Source organism: Brienomyrus brachyistius, chromosome 2 (genome assembly GCF_023856365.1).
Source record: "Brienomyrus brachyistius isolate T26 chromosome 2, BBRACH_0.4, whole genome shotgun sequence".
Taxonomy (NCBI): Eukaryota; Metazoa; Chordata; class Actinopteri; order Osteoglossiformes; family Mormyridae; genus Brienomyrus; species Brienomyrus brachyistius.
The window spans coordinates 40,720,880-40,733,526 of NC_064534.1; the positions used below are offsets into that span (position 1 = coordinate 40,720,880).

A 12,647-nucleotide genomic window follows, 5' to 3' on the forward strand; every position below is an offset into this window, starting at 1 on the left:
GATAACAGAGGGTCATTAAGAGAAGCCTGCATGAGGTAGGCAAAGGAGTAATGTTTGCCGGCGGGGGACGTGCGGCGATTAACCTGTGCGGTAGTGAAAAGGACTTAAAGAGAAGGAAGTGTGCGGATGCGGAAAGAATGGAATAATTGTGGTAGGCTGCCGGCTGAGTAGTTTGGTGAATGTTTGGTGTGGGTGCGGCGCTGCCGATTGCATGGTGGTGCTGCAGTGTGAGTCAGATAAAAAAAAAAAAAAAACCAGGAGTATGATCCAATGGGACTAACTGGCATGTATAGACGCGTGTAATGCAAAAGGGCTGTTTTTGGTAGTGTCTCTCGCTTATGGCCATACCACCCTGAACACGCCTGATCTCGGAAGCTAAGTGGGGTAGGGTCTGGTTAGTACTTGGATGGGAGACTGCCTGGGAATACCACGTGCTGTAAGCTTTTCTCACTTTTACTTTATACAAGGGGCGCTCCACTTCACGATTAATTTAAATCTATCACTCCCCTTCCATTTTACTATTTTATATATATTTTTTTTTCTCTCATTCATAAAGGCAGCCTTTACACACCGTTTTACTCTAAATACTGCCTGGTAATTCTAGGTGCTGTGAGCTGTTCGTGCCTTTATTCCACCAGGGCGCGATCTTCTGACAAACTTGAAGACTGTCACTCCACATTCACGTTTTACAACTTATTGTTAATAATAAAGAGACAGCTTTTTACACACAGTTTTAAACAAAGTACTGATATAATTCCTCTTAAACTCACCGCTTTGTTTTCTATGCAAAAACCACTTCGCCACAGAATATTCGATATTATTGGCATATTATCTGCTCTTCTCCTCCTTTCAAAACTTGCTAAAAGCTGTATTTAAAAGAGCAGGTTGGCCGGGGTAATTCACACCCTTCAATGCCAGATTAATGTTTAGGTTAGTGGGAATCACAGAAGAATTAGGGATGAAAACTTCTTTGCTGGTGGTAGAAGCGGTCTGGTGAATTTTTAGAGAGAAGAGGCCGTCTATGTTTGAATGTAGAAAATAGTTCTGGCTGCAGCCTGCAGTATGGACTTGTTGGTGTGTGTAGCTCCCAGTGTTCTGACAGCGCGACGTTTTGGGGAAGCATGTGATTCAGCAGCTACCAGTGGGCTTCGTGCGGCGGAGATTTTGTGGCTGTTAGCGGAGTTGATAACAGAGGGTCGTTAAGAGAAGCCTGCATGAGGTAGGCAAAGGAGTAATGTTTGCCGTCGGGGGACGTGCGGCGATTAACCTGTGCGGTAGTGAAAAGGACTTAAAGAGAAGGAAGTGTGCGGATGCGGAAAGAATGGAATAATTGTGGTAGGCTGCCGGCTGAGTAGTTTGGTGAATGTTTGGTGTGGGTCCGGCGCTGCCGAATGGATGGTGGGGCTGCAGTGTGAGTCAGATAAAAAAAAAAAAAACATTAGTAGGATCCAATGGGACCAACTGGCATGTATAGAGGCGTGTAATGCAAAAGGGCTGTTTTTGGTAGCGTCTCTCGCTTATGGCCATGCCAGCCTGAACACGCCCGATCTCATCGGATCTCGGAAGACAATCAGGGAACGGTCTGGTTAGTACTTGGATGGGAGACCTCCTGGGAATACCTGGTGCTGTAAGCTTTTCTCACTTTTACTTTATACAGGGGGCACTCCACTTCACGATTAATTTAAATCTATCACTCCCCTTACGTTTTACTATTTTATATATATATTTTTTTTCGCTCATTCATAAAGGCAGCTTTTGCACACCGTTTAACTCTAAATACTGCCTGGTAATTCTAGGTGCTGTAAGCTGTTCGTGCCTTTCTTCCACCAGAGCGCGATCTTCTCACAAACTTGAAGACTGTCACTCCCCATTCACGTTTTACAACTTATTGTTAATGATAAAGAGACAGCTTTTTACACACAGTTTTAAACAAAGTACTGATATTATTCCTCTTCAACTGACTGCTTTGTTTTCTATGCAAAAACCACTTCGCCACAGAAGACTCGATATTATTGGCATAGCAAGTTCTGCTCTTCTCCTTTCAAAACTTGCTAAAAGCTGTATTTAAAAGAGCAGGTTGGCCGGGGTAATTCACACCCTTCAATGCCAGATTGATGTTTAGGTTAGTGGGAATCACAGAGGAATTAGGGATGGAAACTTCTTTGCTGGTGGTAGAAGCGGTCTGGTGAATTTTTAGAGAGAAGAGGCCGTCGATGTTTCAATGTAGAAAATTGTTCTGGCTGCAGCCTGCAGTATGGACTTGTTGGCGTGTGTAGCTCCCAGTGTTCTGACAGCGTAACGTTTTGGGGAAGCATGTGATTCAACAGCTACCAGTGGGCTTCGTGTGGCAGAGATTTTGTGGCTGTTAGCGGAGTTGATAACAGAGGGTCGTTAAGAGAAGCCTGCATGAGGTAGGCAAAGGAGTAATGTTTGCCGGCGGGGGACGTGCGGCGATTAACCTGTGCGGTAGTGAAAAGGACTTAAAGAGAAGGAAGTGTGCGGATGCGGAAAGAATGGAATAATTGTGGTAGGCTGCCGGCTGAGTAGTTTGGTGAATGTTTGGTGTGGGTGCGGCGCTGCCGATTGGATGGTGGTGCTGCAGTGTGAGTCAGATAAAAAAAAAAAAAACCAGGAGTATGATCCAATGGGACTAACTGGCATGTATAGACGCGTGTAATGCAAAAGGGCTGTTTTTGGTAGTGTCTCTCGCTTATGGCCATACCACCCTGAACACGCCCGATCTCGTCTGATCTCGGAAGCTAAGTGGGGTAGGGTCTGGTTAGTACTTGGATGGGAGACTGCCTTGGAATACCACGTGCTGTAAGCTTTTCTCACTTTTACTTTATACAAGGGGCGCTCCACTTCACGATTAATTTAAATCTATCACTCCCCTTCCATTTTACTATTTTATATATATATTTTTTTTCTCTCATTCATAAAGGCAGCCTTTACACACCGTTTTACTCTAAATACTGCCTGGTAATTCTAGGTGCTGTGAGCTGTTCGTGCCTTTATTCCACCAGGGCGCGATCTTCTGACAATCTTGAAGACTGTCACTCCACATTCACGTTTTACAACTTATTGTTAATAATAAAGAGACAGCTTTTTACACACAGTTTTAAACAAAGTACTGATATAATTCCTCTTAAACTCACCGCTTTGTTTTCTATGCAAAAACCACTTCGCCACAGAATATTCGATATTATTGGTATATTATCTGCTCTTCTCCTCCTTTCAAAACTTGCTAAAAGCTGTATTTAAAAGAGCAGGTTGGCCGGGGTAATTCACACCCTTCAATGCCAGCTCAATGTTTAGGTTAGTGGGAATCACAGAAGAATTAGGGATGAAAACTTCTTTGCTGGTGGTAGAAGCGGTCTGGTGAATTTTTAGAGAGAAGAGGCCGTCGATGTTTGAATGTAGAAAATTGTTCTGGCTGCAGCCTGCAGTATGGACTTGTTGGTGTGTGTAGCTCCCAGTGTTCTGACAGCGCGACGTTTTGGGGAAGCATGTGATTCAACAGCTACCAGTGGGCTTCGTGCGGCAGAGATTTTGTGGCTGTTAGCGGAGTTGATAACAGAGGGTTGTTAAGAGAAGCCTGCATGAGGTAGGCAAAGGAGTAATGTTTGCCGTCGGGGGACGTGCGGCGATTAACCTGTGCGGTAGTGAAAAGGACTTAAAGAAAAGGAAGTGTGCGGATGCGGAAAGAATGGAATAATTGTGGTAGGCTGCCGGCTGAGTAGTTTGGTGAATGTTTGGTGTGGGTCCGGCGCTGCCGATTGGATGGTGGGGCTGCAGTGTGAGTCAGATAAAAAAAAAAAAAACATTAGTAGGATCCAATGGGACCAACTGGCATGTATAGAGGCGTGTAATGCAAAAGGGCTGTTTTTGGTAGCATCTCTCGCTTATGGCCATGCCAGCCTGAACACGCCCGATCTCATCGGATCTCGGAAGCCAATCAGGGTAGGGTCTGGTTTGTACTTGGATGGGAGACCTCCTGGGAATACCAGGTGCTGTAAGCTCTTCTCACTTTTACTTTATACAGGGGGCACTCCACTTCACGATTAATTTAAATCTATCACTCCCCTTACGTTTTACTATTTTATATATATATTTTTTTTCGCTCATTCATAAAGGCAGCTTTTGCACACCGTTTAACTCTAAATACTGCCTGGTAATTCTAGGTGCTGTAAGCTGTTCGTGCCTTTCTTCCACCAGGGCGCGATCTTCTCACAAACTTGAAGACTGTCACTCCCCATTCACGTTTTACAACTTATTGTTAATGATAAAGAGACAGCTTTTTACACACAGTTTTAAACAAAGTACTGATATTATTCCTCTTTAACTGACCGCTTTGTTTTCTATGCAAAAACCACTTCGCCACAGAAGACTCGATATTATTGGCATAGCAAGTTCTGCTCTTCTCCTTTCAAAACTTGCTAAAAGCTGTATTTAAAAGAACAGATTGGCCGGGGTAATTCACACCCTTCAATGCCAGCTTAATGTTTAGGTTAGTGGGAATCACAGAGGAATTAGGGATGGAAACTTCTTTGCTGGTGGTAGAAGCGGTCTGGTGAATTTTTAGAGAGAAGAGGCCGTCGATGTTTGAATGTAGAAAATTGTTCTGGCTGCAGCCTGCAGTATGGACTTGTTGGTGTGTGTAGCTCCCAGTGTTCTGACAGCGCAACGTTTTGGGGAAGCATGTGATTCAGCAGCTACCAGTGGGCTTCGTGCGGCGGAGATTTTGTGGCTGTTAGCGGAGTTGATAACAGAGGGTCGTTAAGAGAAGCCTGCATGCAGTAGGCAAAGGAGTAATGTTTGCTGGCGGGGGACGTGCGGCGATTAACCTGTGCGGTAGTGAAAAGGAGTTAAAAAGAAGGAAGTGTGCGGATGCGGTAAGAATGGAATAATTGTGGTAGGCTGCCGGCTGAGTAGTTTGGTGAATGTTTGGTGTGGGTCCGGCGTTGCCGATTGGATGGTGGGGCTGCAGTGTGAGTCAGATAAAAAAAAAAAAAAAACCAGGAGTAGGATCCAATGGGACCAACTGGCATGTATAGAGGCGTGTAATGCAAAAGGGCTGTTTTTGGTAGCATCTCTCGCTTATGGCCATACCACCCTGAACACGCCCGATCTCGTCTGATCTCGGAAGCTAAGCAGGGTAGGGTCTGGTTAGTACTTGGATGGGAGACCACCTGGGACTACCAATTGCTGTAAGCTTTTCTCACTTTTACTTTAAACGGGGGGCGCTCCACTTCACGATTAATTTAAATCTATCACTCCCCTTCCATTTTACTATTTTATATATATTTTTTTTTTCTCTCTTTCATAAAGGCAGCTTTTACACACCGTTTTACTCTAAATACTTCCTGGTAATTCTAGGTGCTGTAAGCTGTTCGTGCCTATATTCCACCAGGGCGCGATCTTCTCACAAACTTGATGACTGTCACTCCCCATTCACGTTTTACAACTTATTGTTAATGATAAAGAGACAGCTTTTTACACACAGTTTTAAACAAAGTACTGATATTATTCCTCTTCAACTGACCGCTTTGTTTTCTATGCAAAAACCACTTCGCCACAGAAGACTCGATATTATTGGCATAGCAAGTTCTGCTCTTCTCCTTTCAAAACTTGCTAAAAGCTGTATTTAAAAGAACAGATTGGCCGGGGTAATTCACACCCTTCAATGCCAGCTTAATGTTTGGGTTAGTGGGAGTCATAGAGGAATTAGGGATGGAAACTTCTTTGCTGGTGGTAGAAGCGGTCTGGTGAATTTTTAGAGAGAAGAGGCCGTCGATGTTTGAATGTAGAAAATTGTTCTGGCTGCAGCCTGCAGTATGGACTTGTTGGTGTGTGTAGCTCCCAGTGTTCTGACAGCGCGACGTTTTGGGGAAGCATGTGATTCAGCAGCTACCAGTGGGCTTCGTGCGGTGGAGATTTTGTGGCTGTTAGCGGAGTTGATAACAGAGGGTCGTTAAGAGAAGCCTGCATGCAGTAGGTAAAGGAGTAATGTTTGCCGGCGGGGGACGTGCGGCGATTAACCTGTGCGGTAGTGAAAAGGAGTTAAAGAGAAGGAAGTGTGCGGATGCGGAAAGAATGGAATAATTGTGGTAGGCTGCCGGCTGAGTAGTTTGGTGAATGTTTGGTGTGGGTCCGGCGTTGCCGATTGGATGGTGGGGCTGCAGTGTGAGTCAGATAAAAAAAAAAAAAAAAAACAGGAGTAGGATCCAATGGGACCAACTGGCATGTATAGAGGCGTGTAATGCAAAAGGGCTGTTTTTGGTAGCGTCTCTCGCTTATGGCCATACCACCCTGAACACGCCCGATCTCGTCTGATCTCGGAAGCTAAGCAGGGTAGGGTCTGGTTAGTACTTGGATGGGAGACCACCTGGGAATACCAGGTGCTGTAAGCTTTTCTCACTTTTACTTTATACAGGGGGCGCTCCACTTCACGATTAATTTAAATCTATCACTCCCCTTCCATTTTACTATTTTATATATATATTTTTTTTTTTCTCTCATTCTTAAAGCCAGCTTTTAGAAACCGTTTTACTCTAAATACTTCCTGGTAATTCTAGGTGCTGTAAGCTGTTCGTGCCTTTATTCCACCAGGGCGCGATCTTCTCACAAACTTGAAGACTGTCACTCCCCATTCACATTTTACAACTTATTGTTAATGATAAAGAGACAGCTTTTTACACACAGTTTTAAACAAAGTACTGATATTATTCCTCTTCAACTGACCGCTTTGTTTTCTATGCAAAAACCACTTCGCCACAGAAGACTCGATATTATTGGCATAGCAAGTTCTGCTCTTATCCTTTCAAAACTTGCTAAAAGCTGTATTTAAAAGAACAGGTTGGCCGGGGTAATTCACACCCTTCAATGCCAGCTTAATGTTTAGGTTAGTGGGAATCACAGAGGAATTAGGGATGGAAACTTCTTTGCTGGTGGTAGAAGCGGTCTGGTGAATTTTTAGAGAGAAGAGGCCGTCGATGTTTGAATGTAGAAAATTGTTCTGGCTGCAGCCTGCAGTATGGACTTGTTGGTGTGTGTAGCTCCCAGTGTTCTGACAGCGCGACGTTTTGGGGAAGCATGTGATTCAGCAGCTACCAGTGGGCTTCGTGCGGCGGAGATTTTGTGGCTGTTAGCGGAGTTGATAACAGAGGGTCGTTAAGAGAAGCCTGCATGCAGTAGGCAAAGGAGTAATGTTTGCCGGCGGGGGACGTGCGGCGATTAACCTGTGCGGTAGTGAAAAGGAGTTAAAGAGAAGGAAGTGTGCGGATGCGGAAAGAATGGAATAATTGTGGTAGGCTGCCGGCTGAGTAGTTTGGTGAATGTTTGGTGTGGGTCCGGCGCTGCCGATTGGATGGTGGTGCTGCAGTGTGAGTCAGATAAAAAAAAAAAAAAAAAAAAAACAGGAGTAGGATCCACTTGGACTAACTGGCATGTATAGATTCGTGTAATGCAAATGGGCTGTTTTTGGTAGCATCTCTCGCTTACGGCCATACCACCCTGAACACGCCCGATCTCGTCTGATCTCGGAAGCTAAGCAGGGTAGGGTATGGTTAGTACTTGGATGGGAGACCACCTGGGAATACCAGGTGCTGTAAGCTTTTCTCACTTTTACTTTATACAGGGGGCCCTCCACTTCACGATTAATTTAAATCTATCACTCCCCTTACGTTTTACTATTTTATATATATTTTTTTTTTCGCTCATTCATAAAGGCAGCTTTTGCACACCGTTTAACTCTAAATACTGCCTGGTAATTCTAGGTGCTGTAAGCTGTTCGTGCCTTTCTTCCACCAGGGCGCAATCTTCTCACAAACTTGAAGACTGTCACTCCCCATTCACGTTTTACAACTTATTGTTAATGATAAAGAGACAGCTTTTTACACACAGTTTTAAACAAAGTACTGATATTATTCCTCTTTAACTGACCGCTTTGTTTTCTATGCAAAAACCACTTCGCCACAGAAGACTCGATATTATTGGCATAGCAAGTTCTGCTCTTCTCCTTTCAAAACTTGCTAAAAGCTGTATTTAAAAGAACAGATTGGCCGGGGTAATTCACACCCTTCAATGCCAGCTTAATGTTTAGGTTAGTGGGAATCACAGAGGAATTAGGGATGGAAACTTCTTTGCTGGTGGTAGAAGCGGTCTGGTGAATTTTTAGAGAGAAGAGGCCGTCGATGTTTGAATGTAGAAAATTGTTCTGGCTGCAGCCTGCAGTATGGACTTGTTGGTGTGTGTAGCTCCCAGTGTTCTGACAGCGCGACGTTTTGGGGAAGCATGTGATTCAGCAGCTACCAGTGGGCTTCGTGCGGCGGAGATTTTGTGGCTGTTAGCGGAGTTGATAACAGAGGGTCGTTAAGAGAAGCCTGCATGCAGTAGGCAAAGGAGTAATGTTTGCCGGCGGGGGACGTGCGGCGATTAACCTGTGCGGTAGTGAAAAGGAGTTAAAAATAAGGAAGTGTGCGGATGCGGAAAGAATGGAATAATTGTGGTAGGCTGCCGGCTGAGTAGTTTGGTGAATGTTTGGTGTGGGTCCGGCGCTGTCGATTGGATGGTGGGGCTGGAGTGTGAGTCAGACAAAAAAAAAAAAAAAAAAAAAAACAGGAGTAGGATCCACTTGGACTAACTGGCATGTATAGATTCGTGTAATGCAAATGGGCTGTTTTTGGTAGCATCTCTCGCTTACGGCCATACCACCCTGAACACGCCCGATCTCGGAAGCTAAGCAGGGTAGGGTCTGGTTAGTACTTGGATGGGAGACCTCCTGGGAATACCAGGTGCTGTAAGCTTTTCTCACTTTTACTTTATACAGGGGGCGCTCCACTTCACGATTAATTTAAATCTATCACTCCCCTTCCATTTTACTATTTTATATATATATATATTTTTCTCTCATTCATAAAGGTAGCTTTTACACACCGTTTTACTCTAAATACTTCCTGGTAATTCAAGGTGCTCTAAGCTGTTCGTGCCTTTATTCCACCAGGGCGCGATCTTCTCACAAACTTGAAGACTGTCACTCCCCATTCACGTTTTACAACTTATTGTTAATGATAAAGAGACAGCTTTTTACACACAGTTTTAAACAAAGTACTGATATTATTCCTCTTCAACTGACCGCTTTGTTTTCTATGCAAAAACCACTTCGCCACAGAAGACTCGATATTATTGGCATAGCAAGTTCTGCTCTTCTCCTTTCAAAACTTGCTAAAAGCTGTATTTAAAAGAACAGATTGGCCGGGGTAATTCACACCCTTCAATGCCAGCTTAATGTTTAGGTTAGTGGGAGTCACAGAGGAATTAGGGATGGAAACTTCTTTGCTGGTGGTAGAAGCGGTCTGGTGAATTTTTAGAGAGAAGAGGCCGTCGATGTTTGAATGTAGAAAATTGTTCTGGCTGCAGACTGCAGTATGGACTTGTTGGTGTGTGTAGCTCCCAGTGTTCTGACAGCGCGACGTTTTGGGGAAGCATGTGACTCAGCAGCTTCCAGTGGGCTTCGTGCGGCGGAGATTTTGTGGCTGTTAGCGGAGTTGATAACAGAGGGTCGTTAAGAGAAGCCTGCATGCAGTAGGCAAAGGAGTAATGTTTGCCGGCGGGGGACGTGCGGCGATTAACCTGTGCGGTAGTGAAAAAGAGTTAAAAAGAAGGAAGTGTGCGGATGCGGAAAGAATGGAATAATTGTGGTATGCTGCTGGCTGAGTAGTTTGGTGAATGTTTGGTGTGGGTCCGGCGCTGCCGATTGGATGGGGGGGCTGCAGTGTGAGTCAGATAAAAAAAAAAAAAAGAACATTAGTAGGATCCAATGGGACCAACTGGCATGTATAGAGGCGTGTAATGCAAAAGGGCTGTTTTTGGTAGCGTCTCTCGCTTATGGCCATACCACCCTGAACACGCCCGATCTCATCCGATCTCGTAAGCTAAGCAGGGTAGGGTCTGGTTAGTACTTGGATGGGAGACCTCCTGGGAATACCAGGTGCTGTAAGCTTTTCTCACTTTTACTTTATACAGGGGGCGCTCCACTTCACGATTAATTTAAATCTATCACTCCCCTTCCATTTTACTATTTTATATATATATATATTTTTCTCTCATTCATAAAGGTAGCTTTTACACACCGTTTTACTCTAAATACTTCCTGGTAATTCAAGGTGCTCTAAGCTGTTCGTGCCTTTATTCCACCAGGGCGCGATCTTCTCACAAACTTGAAGACTGTCACTCCCCATTCACGTTTTACAACTTATTGTTAATGATAAAGAGACAGCTTTTTACACACAGTTTTAAACAAAGTACTGATATTATTCCTCTTCAACTGACCGCTTTGTTTTCTATGCAAAAACCACTTCGCCACAGAAGACTCGATATTATTGGCATAGCAAGTTCTGCTCTTCTCCTTTCAAAACTTGCTAAAAGCTGTATTTAAAAGAACAGATTGGCCGGGGTAATTCACACCCTTCAATGCCAGCTTAATGTTTAGGTTAGTGGGAGTCACAGAGGAATTAGGGATGGAAACTTCTTTGCTGGTGGTAGAAGCGGTCTGGTGAATTTTTAGAGAGAAGAGGCCGTCGATGTTTGAATGTAGAAAATTGTTCTGGCTGCAGCCTGCAGTATGGACTTGTTGGTGTGTGTAGCTCCCAGTGTTCTGACAGCGTGACGTTTTGGGGAAGCATGTGACTCAGCAGCTTCCAGTGGGCTTCGTGCGGCGGAGATTTTGTGGCTGTTAGCGGAGTTGATAACAGAGGGTCGTTAAGAGAAGCCTGCATGCAGTAGGCAAAGGAGTAATGTTTGCCGGCGGGGGACGTGCGGCGATTAACCTGTGCGGTAGTGAAAAAGAGTTAAAAAGAAGGAAGTGTGCGGATGCGGAAAGAATGGAATAATTGTGGTATGCTGCTGGCTGAGTAGTTTGGTGAATGTTTGGTGTGGGTCCGGCGCTGCCGATTGGATGGTGGGGCTGCAGTGTGAGTCAGATAAAAAAAAAAAAGAACATTAGTAGGATCCAATGGGACCAACTGGCATGTATAGAGGCGTGTAATGCAAAAGGGCTGTTTTTGGTAGCGTCTCTCGCTTATGGCCATACCACCCTGAACACGCCCGATCTCATCCGATCTCGTAAGTTAAGTAGGGTAGGGTCTGGTTAGTACTTGGATGGGAGACCTCCTGGGAATACCAGGTGCTGTAAGCTTTTCTCACTTTTACTTTATACAGGGGGCGCTCCACTTCACGATTAATTTAAATCTATCACTCCCCTTCCATTTTACTATTTTATATATATATATATTTTTCTCTCATTCATAAAGGTAGCTTTTACACACCGTTTTACTCTAAATACTTCCTGGTAATTCAAGGTGCTCTAAGCTGTACGTGCCTTTATTCCACCAGGGCGCGATCTTCTCACAAACTTGAAGACTGTCACTCCCCATTCACATTTTACAACTTATTGTTAATGATAAAGAGACAGCTTTTTACACACAGTTTTAAACAAAGTACTGATATTATTCCTCTTCAACTGACCGCTTTGTTTTCTATGCAAAAACCACTTCGCCACAGAAGACTCGATATTATTGGCATAGCAAGTTCTGCTCTTCTCCTTTCAAAACTTGCTAAAAGCTGTATTTGAAAGAACAGATTGGCCGGGGTAATTCACACCCTTCAATGCCAGCTTAATGTTTAGGTTAGTGGGAGTCACAGAGGAATTAGGGATGGAAACTTCTTTGCTGGTGGTAGAAGCGGTCTGGTGAATTTTTAGAGAGAAGAGGCCGTCGATGTTTGAATGTAGAAAATTGTTCTGGCTGCAGCCTGCAGTATGGACTTGTTGGTGTGTGTAGCTCCCAGTGTTCTGACAGCGCGACGTTTTGGGGAAGCATGTGATTCAGCAGCTACCAGTGGGCTTCGTGCGGCAGAGATTTTGTGGCTGTTAGTGGAGTTGATAACAGAGGGTCGTTAAGAGAAGCCTGCATGCAGTAGGCAAAGGAGTAATGTTTGCCGGCGGGGGACGTGCGGCGATTAACCTGTGCGGTAGTGAAAAGGAGTTAAAAAGAAGGAAGTGTGCGGATGCGGAAAGAATGGAATAATTGTGGGAGGCTGCTGGCTGAGTAGTTTGGTGAATGTTTGGTGTGGGTCCGGCGCTGCCGATTGGATGGTGGGGCTGCAGTGTGAGTCAGATAAAAAAAAAAAAAAGAACATTAGTAGGATCCAATGGGACCAACTGGCATGTATAGAGGCGTGTAATGCAAAAGGGCTGTTTTTGGTAGCATCTCTCGCTTACGGCCATACCACCCTGAACACGCCTGATCTCGTCTGATCTCGGAAGCTAAGCAGGGTAGGGTCTGGTTAGTACTTGGATGGGAGACCACCTGGGAATACCAGGTGCTGTAAGCTTTTCTCACTTTTACTTTATACAGGGGGCGCTCCACTTCACGATTAATTTAAATCTATCACTCCCCTTCCATTTTACTATTTTATATATATATTTTTTTTTTCTCTCATTCATAAAGGCAGCTTTTAGAAACCGTTTTACTCTAAATACTTCCTGGTAATTCTAGGTGCTGTAAGCTGTTCGTGCCTTTATTCCACCAGGGCGCGATCTTCTCACAAACTTGAAGACTATCACTCCCCATTCACATTTTACAACTTAT

At 44.4% G+C, this 12,647-nt stretch overlaps 7 non-coding genes and 4 pseudogenes across 7 annotated transcripts; all 11 read left to right on the top strand.

Annotated features, from left to right (window-relative positions):
* The first annotated feature begins 334 nt into the window (after positions 1-334).
* On the top strand, positions 335-443 carry LOC125732159 (5S ribosomal RNA; annotated as a pseudogene).
* Positions 444-1,515: 1,072 nt separating this feature from the next.
* Positions 1,516-1,634, top strand: LOC125731913 (5S ribosomal RNA; annotated as a pseudogene).
* A 1,074-nt stretch (positions 1,635-2,708) lies between these two features.
* LOC125731331 (5S ribosomal RNA) lies at positions 2,709-2,827 on the top strand (annotated as a pseudogene).
* Positions 2,828-3,900: 1,073 nt separating this feature from the next.
* LOC125731245 (5S ribosomal RNA) lies at positions 3,901-4,019 on the top strand. The gene has a single exon (XR_007391527.1). It is a non-coding gene; the product is annotated as a 5S ribosomal RNA (ribosomal RNA).
* A 1,076-nt stretch (positions 4,020-5,095) lies between these two features.
* LOC125737272 (5S ribosomal RNA) lies at positions 5,096-5,214 on the top strand. Its single transcript, XR_007396538.1, has one exon. It is a non-coding gene; the product is annotated as a 5S ribosomal RNA (ribosomal RNA).
* Positions 5,215-6,291: 1,077 nt separating this feature from the next.
* LOC125732509 (5S ribosomal RNA) lies at positions 6,292-6,410 on the top strand. The gene has a single exon (XR_007391887.1). It is a non-coding gene; the product is annotated as a 5S ribosomal RNA (ribosomal RNA).
* A 1,084-nt stretch (positions 6,411-7,494) lies between these two features.
* LOC125734064 (5S ribosomal RNA) lies at positions 7,495-7,613 on the top strand. The gene has a single exon (XR_007393391.1). It is a non-coding gene; the product is annotated as a 5S ribosomal RNA (ribosomal RNA).
* A 1,082-nt stretch (positions 7,614-8,695) lies between these two features.
* On the top strand, positions 8,696-8,804 carry LOC125731046 (5S ribosomal RNA; annotated as a pseudogene).
* Positions 8,805-9,881: 1,077 nt separating this feature from the next.
* On the top strand, positions 9,882-10,000 carry LOC125733775 (5S ribosomal RNA). Its single transcript, XR_007393112.1, has one exon. It is a non-coding gene; the product is annotated as a 5S ribosomal RNA (ribosomal RNA).
* Positions 10,001-11,075: 1,075 nt separating this feature from the next.
* Positions 11,076-11,194, top strand: LOC125734255 (5S ribosomal RNA). Its single transcript, XR_007393575.1, has one exon. It is a non-coding gene; the product is annotated as a 5S ribosomal RNA (ribosomal RNA).
* Positions 11,195-12,271: 1,077 nt separating this feature from the next.
* On the top strand, positions 12,272-12,390 carry LOC125733219 (5S ribosomal RNA). Its single transcript, XR_007392571.1, has one exon. It is a non-coding gene; the product is annotated as a 5S ribosomal RNA (ribosomal RNA).
* The last annotated feature ends 257 nt before the right edge of the window (positions 12,391-12,647 follow it).